The sequence below is a fragment of the Benincasa hispida genome, chromosome 1 (genome assembly GCF_027475165.1).
Source record: "Benincasa hispida cultivar pf3 chromosome 1, pf3_genome.v1.1, whole genome shotgun sequence".
Classification (NCBI taxonomy): Eukaryota; Viridiplantae; Streptophyta; class Magnoliopsida; order Cucurbitales; family Cucurbitaceae; genus Benincasa; species Benincasa hispida.
Genome location: NC_143478.1, coordinates 80,368,957 through 80,381,135, shown reverse-complemented (window position 1 = coordinate 80,381,135; position 12,179 = coordinate 80,368,957). Strand labels below are relative to the sequence as shown.

At 28.7% G+C, this 12,179-nt stretch overlaps 1 long non-coding RNA gene across 1 annotated transcript; it reads right to left on the bottom strand.

The window, feature by feature from the left end:
• Positions 1–9,126: 9,126 nt before the first annotated feature.
• LOC150038757 (uncharacterized) lies at positions 9,127–11,354 on the bottom strand. The gene is made up of 4 exons (XR_016527982.1): positions 11,244–11,354; positions 10,816–10,897; positions 10,646–10,710; positions 9,127–9,277 (listed from the first exon to the last, which is right to left on the bottom strand). It is a non-coding gene; the product is annotated as an uncharacterized LOC150038757 (long non-coding RNA).
• Positions 11,355–12,179: the final 825 nt, after the last annotated feature.

Here is a 12,179-nt window from a genome sequence, read left to right as displayed (position 1 = left end):
TGATCCTCTTTTATGTCTCTACATAAAGTTAAAGTATTCATACTATAGTCCTGGGTTCGTATATTGGATTTTATAACAAAATGAAATTTCAATAATGCTTTTATTGATAAATAGAATATGTTTCCATGATTACGACCTACAGCTTTAGGACATTCTCAATATGAGGTTGAGTACCTTCTTCTGGTAACACTATCGGATGCGGCCCACTTTATATTTAGTACAAACGATGTGATCTTGAATCATTCATGTGGAGATATATGAGTGGAGGCATCATATGCAATGAGTTCGTATAAGACTAGACCAAGAAACAAGTCACTCTTACTTTATAACGTTGTTTACTGCTTAAGCTTGATTATTTCAAATTGAGACCTAGGTAACTCGACCTTAATCCTGAGCTAACTATGAACTCTTGTTTATACGGGATTATCCTTAGATTTGCATAGGTGAGTGTTGGCTCAACAACGCCGACTCAATAAGCCTCTCATTTCAGGGGTAAGACCAGGTATATAGTCGGGGACATAGGGTACAGAACGGAATTTGCTCCTACTTGCTTTTAGGGATAGTAGAGGGGTTGTTCTCTTAAGTACTGATTTCAACAAAGGGCCCCACCCTCTCACTGGCCTGAGAGAGACTCAGTTTCGTGATTGGATTACAAATCAATTGTTCATTAGATGAGCCATGGGACTTAAGGAGCAAGATGTAATCTCGGGGATAAAGCAACAATTGACCCAGCCGTTGGGCTCTAATCTATGGAAAGAGTTGGTGAGATCATTATACAAAATCCTAAAAGGCACTTGGAAAAGTGGATGTAGGTCGAGATTGACCAAATCACTATAAAATTGTGTTAATTTTCTCTATCCATATACTACTTTAATTTTGCAATTAATGTGTTATTATAATTTATTACTTGAAATTAATTGCAATATTTGTTCTTGAAGTTAATTGTTCATATTTTTTTTTTAAATTTTGATTGGTAGTTCTTAAATTTCTACTACATGTATTATTAATCTTGTTATTATAATCAATTTGAGGTCTTTAAAGTAGTATTATTAACTTCTTGATTATTTTGGGTTGAATTTATTTGCATTAATTTATTGTTTAAATTATTGGCTAGAAAAAAGTTTTGTTAATTTGTTTAATTGGGCCCACATTAGAAAAAAAGTTTTAATTAGTTTTAATAAACTCTATTCACCCATCTAGGGTTGTCATATGGATCCTACATATTTGTCATATAAGTGAATATTGTCTATTGAATAATCGGCTGACATCTATATAAGAAACAAATGTCCAAAATATAGAAGTAAGGATGATATGTCCTTCGGTAGGCGTGCCCTTTACTCTTCACTCCACATATGCTCTAGGATTGGTTTACTTAACCATATACAGCCACTTGGGTAACAATTTATGTGACTCGTCTCAGTCACCGAACACTTTAGCTAAGGCCTTTCTTTTGTCATCTCACAATCTATGGTAAGGAACATGATATCTAAATTTTGTTTTTATGTCAGACTGTAGTTGTGCCATGTTGATGGACGGTTTTTCTCTTACGGCATCACAAAATTCTAGTACAATCATCAAAGAATCTAAGTGCACATGACTTTGACTAAGTTCTATATACAAACATGTATGTTGCACGAAGTCTCAATTTGCAACCTTCTTCTCACTTCTTACAACAAATTACTCAAATCGTCGGTGTCGATTCCACGACCTCATATGGTGTGTGACACTTAATAGAAAAACACTTGACTGTATGTTGTAGCATTTCTTTGTCTTGACAAATCATCCCCTTATACAATTGGGTATTGTCAACAACCACAAGGCTATAATTGGGTCGTGCTTTCGAATCTTCTCTATTACATTCATATTCAAATTAGTGAGTGTATCTGAAGATAACTCATGTTCACGACCATCAAAGTCCAACTTCTCAAATTCTATTGTCTATTTCTCTTCTAAAATCCTTGTATTGATTGTTAGTCGCCATATCTCTTCATCATCATAAACTTGTGCAACTGATTCAGGATTGGGGTCAATACATTAAGTCGGGTCTTCAAATTGACTAAGGGTTATGCATTCAAGTTTATATCCAACCCTACCCTACTCACATTAACATATAAATGCATTAAATTCGGGAGCAACATCTCGATTGAAAACATCAAATTCATTGTTTGTTCATTAGGAATGGGAAATGACATAAACCTTATTAATCCTAATGGTGTTAGATTAGGATGTCAATATACTATTTCTATCTAGTTTACTCTCATGTCTACATCAAGTGATATCCCTACCATTTCAATAAACTGTTAAAAAACAAGTTCACTATTTATATTTATGCTAAAACCCCCACATGTTGGTTGGTCATATTCAACTCTATCAACACCATCAATCATATGACCCGTAAACAACATAAATCCCAAACAGTTATCTGTCATTTTGAAAGAAAGCAATACATTACTAATTGTTTAACTAATTATCAAACTTTAATACTAACAAAAAAATCGCATATTATAAAAAAATTCATCCGTAATTTTGTATTAACAACAAACAAAAATACTAAACTTTTTGTATTAAAAAATATTAAACCCTAAACTTTAACAACTCTAATACTAAAAAAAATCAAATATTATAAAAAAAAAAAAAATTCAAAAAATCACTCAAATTTGTAATTTTGTATTAAAAAACAAATAAAAATACTAAATTTTTTGTATTAAAAAACTATACATAAACTTAAATATTAAAAAAATCGAATATTATAAAAATAAAAAAATAAAAAAAAATAAAAAAAAATAAAAAAAACTCACTCAAATTAGTAATATTATATTAAAAACAAACAAAAATACTAAACTTTTTTAATTAAAAAACTAATACTAAAGAAATTGAATATTATGATAAAAACAAACAAACAAACAAGAATACTAAATTTTTAAGAAATGTAGATGAAATAGACTTAATTCTCAAAAGCAAGAATAAAAACCAAATATTTACTAAATGAGGCCTAAACTTTTTGTATTAAAAAACTATAAACATAAAATGCAAAGAAAACTCAAATTACAAATATATTGTACTAAAAAAACAAACTCTATTACTAAACTTTTTGTAATAGAAACTATGACCATCAAACTTAAAAACTAAAAAAAAATCTAATATTATAAAAAATATAAAAAAAAAAAAAATCACTCAAATCAGTAATTTTGTGTTAAATAACAAATAAAAATACTAAATTTTTTGTATTAGAAAATTATTAGCATCAAACTTAAATACTAAAACAAATCATGTTAGAGTATATTAGCATGCAGCGGAGGAAAAACAGAATCAATAAGCACTCTAATCATACTTAATTTGAGTTTAAAACATGCTTCAAAGTAACTTTTACAGAAGAGGGTTTATTGAACACAATACCTTTGAAATATCCTCTTCAAGTCCAGCTGAATTCCACGTGAAAAAGCTTCAAACTTTAAGTAGACAACCACCAAGATCTTCTCTACTATTCTTTTGCAAGGATTATGTGGTGAAAACACTAAATTAAGCTGGAAGTATATAAGATATGAAGAGGGTTTAATGATTTCTGCAGAGTTCCTTTTGAAGTTCTTGTGAGCATGAATCATTAGTCATTTCAGCACTTCAATTTATAGAGCTTTCACCATGCAAATTCATGACTTGCATTAAGGGGAGCTCCTACTCCATGGAGAAAATAGAGTTGTGAATAAAGAAGTTCAATGCATAGTAGAGATTTCCAACGTTTTGAAAATCCCCACTTTAGAAAAATGATTTTCAAAAGGTTTTTTCAAAAAATGATTTCTAAAACCATTTTTATATTAAACTTATTTAATTTCATTTATTATTTTTATAAAAATTAATTAAATTAATTAATTTTTAAATAAAACTAATTAATTAAATATTTTAATTAATTTTGTTAATTTAATATCTAAACTAAATTAATAATGAAATTAATATTATACCATTATTATTTGAATCATATTTTAGACATTAATCGTTTCTCCAATTTCGTTTAGTTTCCAAAAAATTAAACATTTTAATTGTATCGAATACAATAAATAGAAACCCTAATTGAATTTGAACATTTCAAATTCTAAACCCTAATTCCAAATCTTATCAAGATTACTCAATTTACTAATCCAAATTACGAGCTAGTAGAGCCTTATGAACCTATAGATCATGAGCTCCAACGACTTGTAATTAATTAGTTAAACTTTTTAAACCGAATTAATCGTTATTTGTTAACTACCAAAACATTCCACTATAGCTAAACAGTTGCACTCTCCTTATTGTAGATATATTTCTGTCCATTTTAACCATAATCAGTAAGTCAATCTTTCACAGGTCGTTCGTATTTACAGCTGGGTCAAAGATTTTCGTTTTACCTCTGTAAATACATCTTGCTTCTTAAGCTCCCACTAATCATCCATTGAACAATTGATTTATAGTCCAACATATAAATCATAACTCTCTCTTCCATGAGAGGGCGGGGCCCCGTTGTTCAAGATAAGGCATTAGCGCTTAAGAGAACAACCCATATGCTAACCCTAAATCGGGTAGGAGTGAATTTCATATTGCAAAGCTACGTCCCCAGCTATCTATTTGGTTTTATCCCCAAAATGGGAGGCTTATTGAGCAGTGTTGTTGAACTACTCTCATCTGTGTAGATCAAATGATAATCTCGAATAAACAGGGGTTCGTAGTTAGCTCAAGATTAACATCGAGTTACCCTAGGTCAATGAGTTTAAGATAGTCAGATTTAACAGTAAACGGTTGTTATAAAGAAAAATGACTATTTCGAGGTCTAGTCTTATGCAAACTCATTGCCCAAATGCCTCCACTCACATGTCTCTACATGAATGATTTTCGGATCACGTCATTTGTATTAGTATACAAAATGGGTCGCATCCAATAGTGTCACCAGAATGAGGTACCTAATCTCATTCGTATACTTATAGACCTTTTTGACTACATACTAAAATTTGATCCATTATTATGTCACCACATAAAGTTAAAGTATTCATGTTATAGCCATGGATTTGTTTATTGGATTTTCATATAAGGATCCAATATCAATAGTAATTTATTGAATAAAAAACTCAACAACATTTTTATTGATAAATAGAATATGTTAAACAACATTTACGAACTGCGAGTTTAGGCCACTCCCGACAAATCGAATACCATAAAAATAAAAAAATAAAAAATCACTCAAATTAGTAATTTTTTATTAAAATAAACAAAAACACTAAACTTATTAAATTAAAAAAAATACTAAAAAATTGAATATTGTAAAAAAAAAAAAAAAAAAAACAAACAAACAAACAAGAACTCTCCTTTTTGTATTAAAAAACTATAAACAACAAATGCAAAAAAAAAATTACAAAAATATTATACTAACAAAATCTAATGCAAAGAAAACTATAATACAAACATTTTTCCAATGAATCCTAAACCCTAAGAACTCTTAAATTAATAAAATCTAATATTATCTAAAATGCAATAAAAAAAATCACTCAAATAATTAATATTATACTAAAAAAAATAACTCTTATACTAATTTTTTTTTTTTTTTAAGAAAAGCTTAAACGTTAAAACTATAATATTAGAGAAATCTAATATTATTTAAAATGTAAAAGAAAACATTAACATGTTAGATCTAGCATAATATAAATAAGAACATTAAACTATAGAGAAAAAAAACTCCTAACATCAATATATAAATATTCTGAATTCAACGACTATCAAAAAAGTAAATAATAACGTTAAAATGTTATATCTAGAATAATATGAATATTAGAAAATATAAAAAAAAAAATAGTAAATCAAAAGTAAACTAACAAATTCAACTATCGTCCTACTTTTTTCCCCTCAAAGTGTCAACGGTCCCTACTTTTTTGTTCTTTGTTATCCAAACAGCTATAAAAACTATGAAAAAATAGAATAATAAGAAAATATGGATCTATAATTTTTTTTAATTAAAAAATAGGAATTTAATTGAGTAAAGTGTACCTCTTTTTTATTCTTTGTTTCCTTGTTTCCTAAACAACAACAAAAACTATCCAGAGAAATAGAATAATATGAAAATAGAGACAAAATTTATAATTATTTTAGAAAATAAGAAATTTAGGAGAGCAAATATACAAAGCTCACCATTTGAGGAACCCAGGTAAAAGAGATTATAAGGGGCACTGTTTCTCTGTTGCAAGCACTTGGTGTCCAATGTTCAAACGGAGCAAAACACATTTTTTATTGAGAAATTGCAGCAGATGGCCAATATTAAACATACGTTTTGATTTTTGGCATTTTTTTTTTTGGGATTATTGGAATATGGCCATTTGATCATTTAGGGTTCCACTACTAAATTTGATTTCTCCATTCTAGCTTTCCACAGACTCCATGTCAGCGTAATTTTTTATGTCATTGGTAAAATAAGATCTTCATATAGATTTTGTTTACCGATTCTTTTTTATTTTAAAAGTTAAGATTTTATTTTAAGTATTTAATTATTTTTTTTGTATAAAGCCTTGTCATCTCCATCGGAAAGTATCTCATTAGATTTATTTTTAATAGATGTGCAGATAGCTATTCCAGTAGCACCAAATGCGACAATGGTGATAACATTCCAAACAATTCTATACGCCCTTTTCTAGCCAAGGCAACTAGCCAACGATGAAGGAGATGACTCATCTAAATCACATTGTTCATCTTTGCAGTCTTCTTCTTCATCTTCATCATCATTGACGTGGTTGATGTGAAACCACTGTGATACTGGATTGACGGCTAAGCAAAATCATCGTTGTTTATGGTCGGCGGATCAAGATGAAGCAAACCTATTTTCCATTCAGAGTGTTTATACATGGGTGAGGTTTGAAGTAAATAAGAATGGTGTAAGTGGGCCTAGTATAGAGAATTTATGTAATTTATTTGACGGTATTTTAATACATAGTATTTGTTTTTTAAGGTTTTATCTATTATATATTTATGTGGGATGTAAGTTACTTTTAGTATAAGAAAAATATGATGAAGATATATTGCTAGTATTTTCATGACTTAATCTAGCGAACATTTAAATTATTTTTGACATATCAAAATATGACAATATTTAAATCTCTTTTTCTATAAATAGGGAGTATTTCTAATCTTTAGTATGAGAAAAGTTTTATTGGTAGAAGGTATTTAATGATTATTTTGAGTATAAGGTACTATCTAAATTTTCATTGTCATAATTATTGATACTGGCCTGACTAGTTGGATTAGATTTTTTTTTATTATTATTATTTAATTGAAGGTGACTTTTTTGTTATTATTGCTTTTTAAATAAGGAGATCTTTACTTCTTGTTATTACTTTTTAATGAAGAGATTTATCTTTTATTATTTTCCTAAGATTTTATTGTATTTTTTAGTTGAGTGGTTAGATAATTAGATTTTGTCTAGGTCATAGAATTTGTTTTTAAATACATAAAAAATGTAGGGATTAGATAGGGGCAAATTTGTCATTTTTAAAATTATGAGATTGACCGAGTTTCTTGGTCATTTTCTAGAAACTTTATTGGTCATTTTTTAAAAAACCTATTACAATTTGGCCATTTGTCCAAAGAACCTTTTTTTTATTTGAATTATATATATAATTATTCACCTATTTACATTTTATTTTGAATTTTTATTTTAAAAATATATATAATATTTTAATTTTTAGTCTAAGTCTGGAAAACTTAATGCCATTTTAATTTTCTCCCGTATACGCATGAAAATATATAAATATTTTTTTTATTTATAGAAACAATTTTTAAAAAATTGATTTAATGGTTTTTTCTTATATATTTTGGTGGATAATTTTATAAAGATTTATAAAAATTTTGTAATTTAGCAGATCTAGATATCATATATCAAGACATTTAAAATTACATTTATATGAAGGTTAAATTATAAGATTAGTCCTAAAATTTTGAAATTATTATTAATAAGTTCTTAAATTTTCAATTTTGAATCTGGTTTAAAAAAAAGTATAATTAATCTATAAACTTCAACTATATATAATAGATCTAAAAAAATATTTAAAATTAACTATTTTATAACACAAAAAAATAATTTTATGTCTAGTTGAATCTTAAATTTTAAATTTTATAGTTAATAGATGAATACATTTTTAAAAAATGTCTAATTTTCTATTAAGCATAAAGTTAAATTTAATGTTTAACATAACTTCTAATTTCTAACAAATGTGTAAGAGACATATTGATGCATAATTGATATGTTAGTAATCTTTTTCTAATATGAAATTTCATGAATCTATTAAACACGAAAATCGAAAATTTCTAAACTTACATTTTTTAAAATTTACAAACTATATATAAACAAAAATCTAGAAGTTTATGAAGTAAGTATGGAGGTGAAGATAAAGATAAAGACAATGGTTGATCTAGAACTTCATGTCAGAGATGGAGTGAGGATAGAGTTATAAGTTTAGCCCATAAACTTTTAACTCTATGTACAAATTTGTGCCCGACATGAAATTTTGAATCCACAACTAGAGGTAGATGTGGTTGGTGTTTTGTTTATTTTCATATATCATCAAAATTAGAAATAATATCCATTGAAAACTCAAAAACTCTTTTTTCTAGAATTTGAATTCAAGTGTTTCACATACAAATAGTTTATTTCTAAAACTCATTTGAGAGTTTTTTCTTTACAAAAATCATAATAAGTTAATCATTTGTGAGATTTATTAAAAGTAAAAACAAGCTAATTTTGAACCATTGAAAATATAGGGATTAAAATGAAATAAGACTTAAAATGCATGGACCAAAATAACATTTTAACCTAATATTGATGTGATTTTAAAATGGTTAAACTTAATTTTGTTATATATTGTAATGACCCGACCCCTAGGACTTAAGTTAGGTCGTTACTAAATACATGCATGCATGGAACTCAAAACGACACTCGGTTATGGCGAAATAAATGCTAATTAAATAAGGTAAGTTCAAAAGTTTTTCATTAAATTCAAATACTAAAACAATAGTATGGTATCCATAAATCATAAAAGAACAATAAATAAGTCTGAAAAATAATTCTTAAAAGTAAGTTTTAAGCATCAAAACTAAAAGTTAAGAGGAACATGAAAAAAACTTTAAATCTTATGAGCGGAAGCATAAAAACTAGTCCCAGTGGCTCGATCACGAATTCCACTTGTCCATCGTCGGTACATCTCTACCCTTACCTGAAACAACAACATGAGAAAGAATGACTTGTCCATCACCAGTGCATCTCTACCCTTACCTGAAACAACAACATGAGAAAGAATGAGTATAAAATACTTAGTAAGTAACCCCACTACTGGGGTCAGGCTGGGCATCTATGTCCTCTAGATACCCACCTCTGGTGAAATATATAAATTTCTCTAGTCCTCATGGGACACATACATACATGAAAAAACTGAGTTCTATTCTATTGTAGTTAAGTATGTCCACTATCTCTAGTAAGTCATGTAGGACACACAATCTCTGGTGATCCCGAAGGAAACGCAATCTCTTACATACGCATGGTTACATACACCTCTTTCGTATACACATAACCCACTGAATGTGTACCTCTTTCGTACACCTGGTTAAGTATATACCTAACCTACTGAGTATGTACCTCTTTCGTACATCTAGTTATGTATACACCTCTTTCGTATACACATAACCCACTAAGTATGTACCTCTTTCGTACACCCCAAATCCTCTCTATAAATGTAGGGATGCGTACCTCTTTCGTACATATGGTTAGGCATACACCTCTTTCGTATACACATAACCCACTGAGTGTGTACCTCTTTCATACACCCTAGTACCCTCTAGGTATGTATCACTTTCATACACACTAACCCTAGTACATCTCTTTCATGTATTAGCACATTTGGACGTGCATCATTTTCATGCAGTCACATAGTCTGGAAAGGAAAAGAGATTGCATCTAACTTCATATTACATATAACATTCACCTAATTATGAATCTTCTAAAAAAATCTCCTAATCAAGGTTAGGCTAGTTAACCTCAACATACGTAATTAATCTAGTATTAATGGATCTACTCTAGTACATCACTTTCATGCACTAACTCATGTAACAATCAAACATTTGAAATTTTATAATACATCATATAACTTACACACTTTCATAATAAATCACATCAATAAGCACATCAACAAAATGCTCCAACTTTTACCTAACTTTAAGACATTTCCGTAGTAGTGTCGCTTAACTCATAATTTAGGGTCATGCCCAATCGTTCTTTTAATATATTTCATAAAATTCTAAATCATGCTCATACATTAACATGCTTCAGTCATATTATCACATGTTCATATATCTTATCTAAACGGTCTATTAAATCTCATAACGGTCAAAATTATCCTTGTAACCAGTCTTACAATCCTCAACATCAACAGACTAAATACAACCATAAGGAATCACATATCATCTCATGCTAACATTCAAGTGCCTATGTGCATAAATAAATAATTCGGATCTCAGAACAGAACATATTTTAATCATGTTATACTATCAATATTTCATGTTGTGATTCTGCCATAACCTTCATTTAACATGCTAGCATACATCTAATGCTTGGCCCGTGGGCAGTTCCAGTAGTAAGATTACTTACCTTGATATTAGGTTGAACCAAAAAACAATTGAATCTTTGTGAAATTCTTGAATCCTTAATCAAGCCTAAACATAAATCAAGCTTTAAAATTAGACCAAATTCCAAACACCCAAATATTACAAAATATTTCCAGATAACCTTACCTAAGGTGTGGTCCAATTCGAACTCACCTTCCAAACCTCCAATTTTAAGTCCAAATAATTAGCAAACCAAACTCTTCTTCATCTTGAATGAAATTCTTGAATCAACCCCCTAATCATAATTTGAAATTAGGCTTACATGATTAAAGCTTGAATCAAATACATACTTCACTACCAATGTCCCAAATGAATTATCCATATGTAGCTTCGTAAAAAATCACTTCCAAATAACTTTACAAAAATTTCTCAACAACCAAAATTAATCCACAAGAGGGTCATCAAAGCATAAAACTTACCAAAACTAGCTAAAACAAACTCCAACTTCACTAAACAACACCTCAATACCTTCATAAACTTGAATCCAAAGTTGAAACACAATGGGTATCAACCAATTGATACCAAAAGTAAATGAGTATTCAAGAATCAACTGAAAACAACCCAAAAGACAGAAATCTTACCCAAATCGATAGATCCAGTGACGGCAAAAGTGAACGACGCTTGAGCAATGGTGGACGGAGGTCATAAAGAAGAAACTGACGCAACGGCTTTGGGTGGCGTCGGACGGGCTCACGAACGTGAGGAAGAAAAAGGGATGAGGTTTGACTTTTTATAAAAAAAACAATGACAATAATAATAATAATAAAACAAAAAAAGAAGTAAATATAATTACATTTAATTCCTTTCTATTTTATACTATTAAATTCTTTTCCGTTTCAAAAGAAAATTAATTCCTACCATTAATTTTCAATTTGAAGTTCAAATTGAATAATTTCACGCCAACAATTAAATTCTCGCACTTACACTTGAAGTCCAAAATTCCAAAAATGTCTTCCAACTAATAACAATTACTGAAATTCCAAATAATAAAGTTATTGAAATTACTTTATTACTAAAACAAATGTACGGAGTGTTACATTCTTCCCTCTCAAAGAACTTTCGTCCTCGAAAGTTCATTCTTGAAAGAAAAAAAAAAACTCCGGGGGTGTTACATATACAAAATCACTCCATATTATATTTTAATTTATTTTAGTTCAACAATATGTGGGTTACGAAATTCGAAACTCTAATTTCTAACATTTTAGTCGATAGTATATATTTTATATTAGTTGAGTTATGTTAATGTTCGCGACTACTTTTTACTACAAGAGAATGAGAATAAGAGAATGAGAATGAATTTTTTATCCCAATGTTTACTTGAAAAAATATGGGAATATAATCAATTGATGAGATCTATTTTTCAATTTTGTAACTATCCTCATTTTCATTTCCTACATCTTAACAAATTTATTCTTATTCTTTTCTGTGGACCCTACAATCTTTTTCTTAATTACTTATACTTTTTTTCTCTCTTTTAACTATGAATGAGAGACAACATTTTTATTAAACATTTCAAT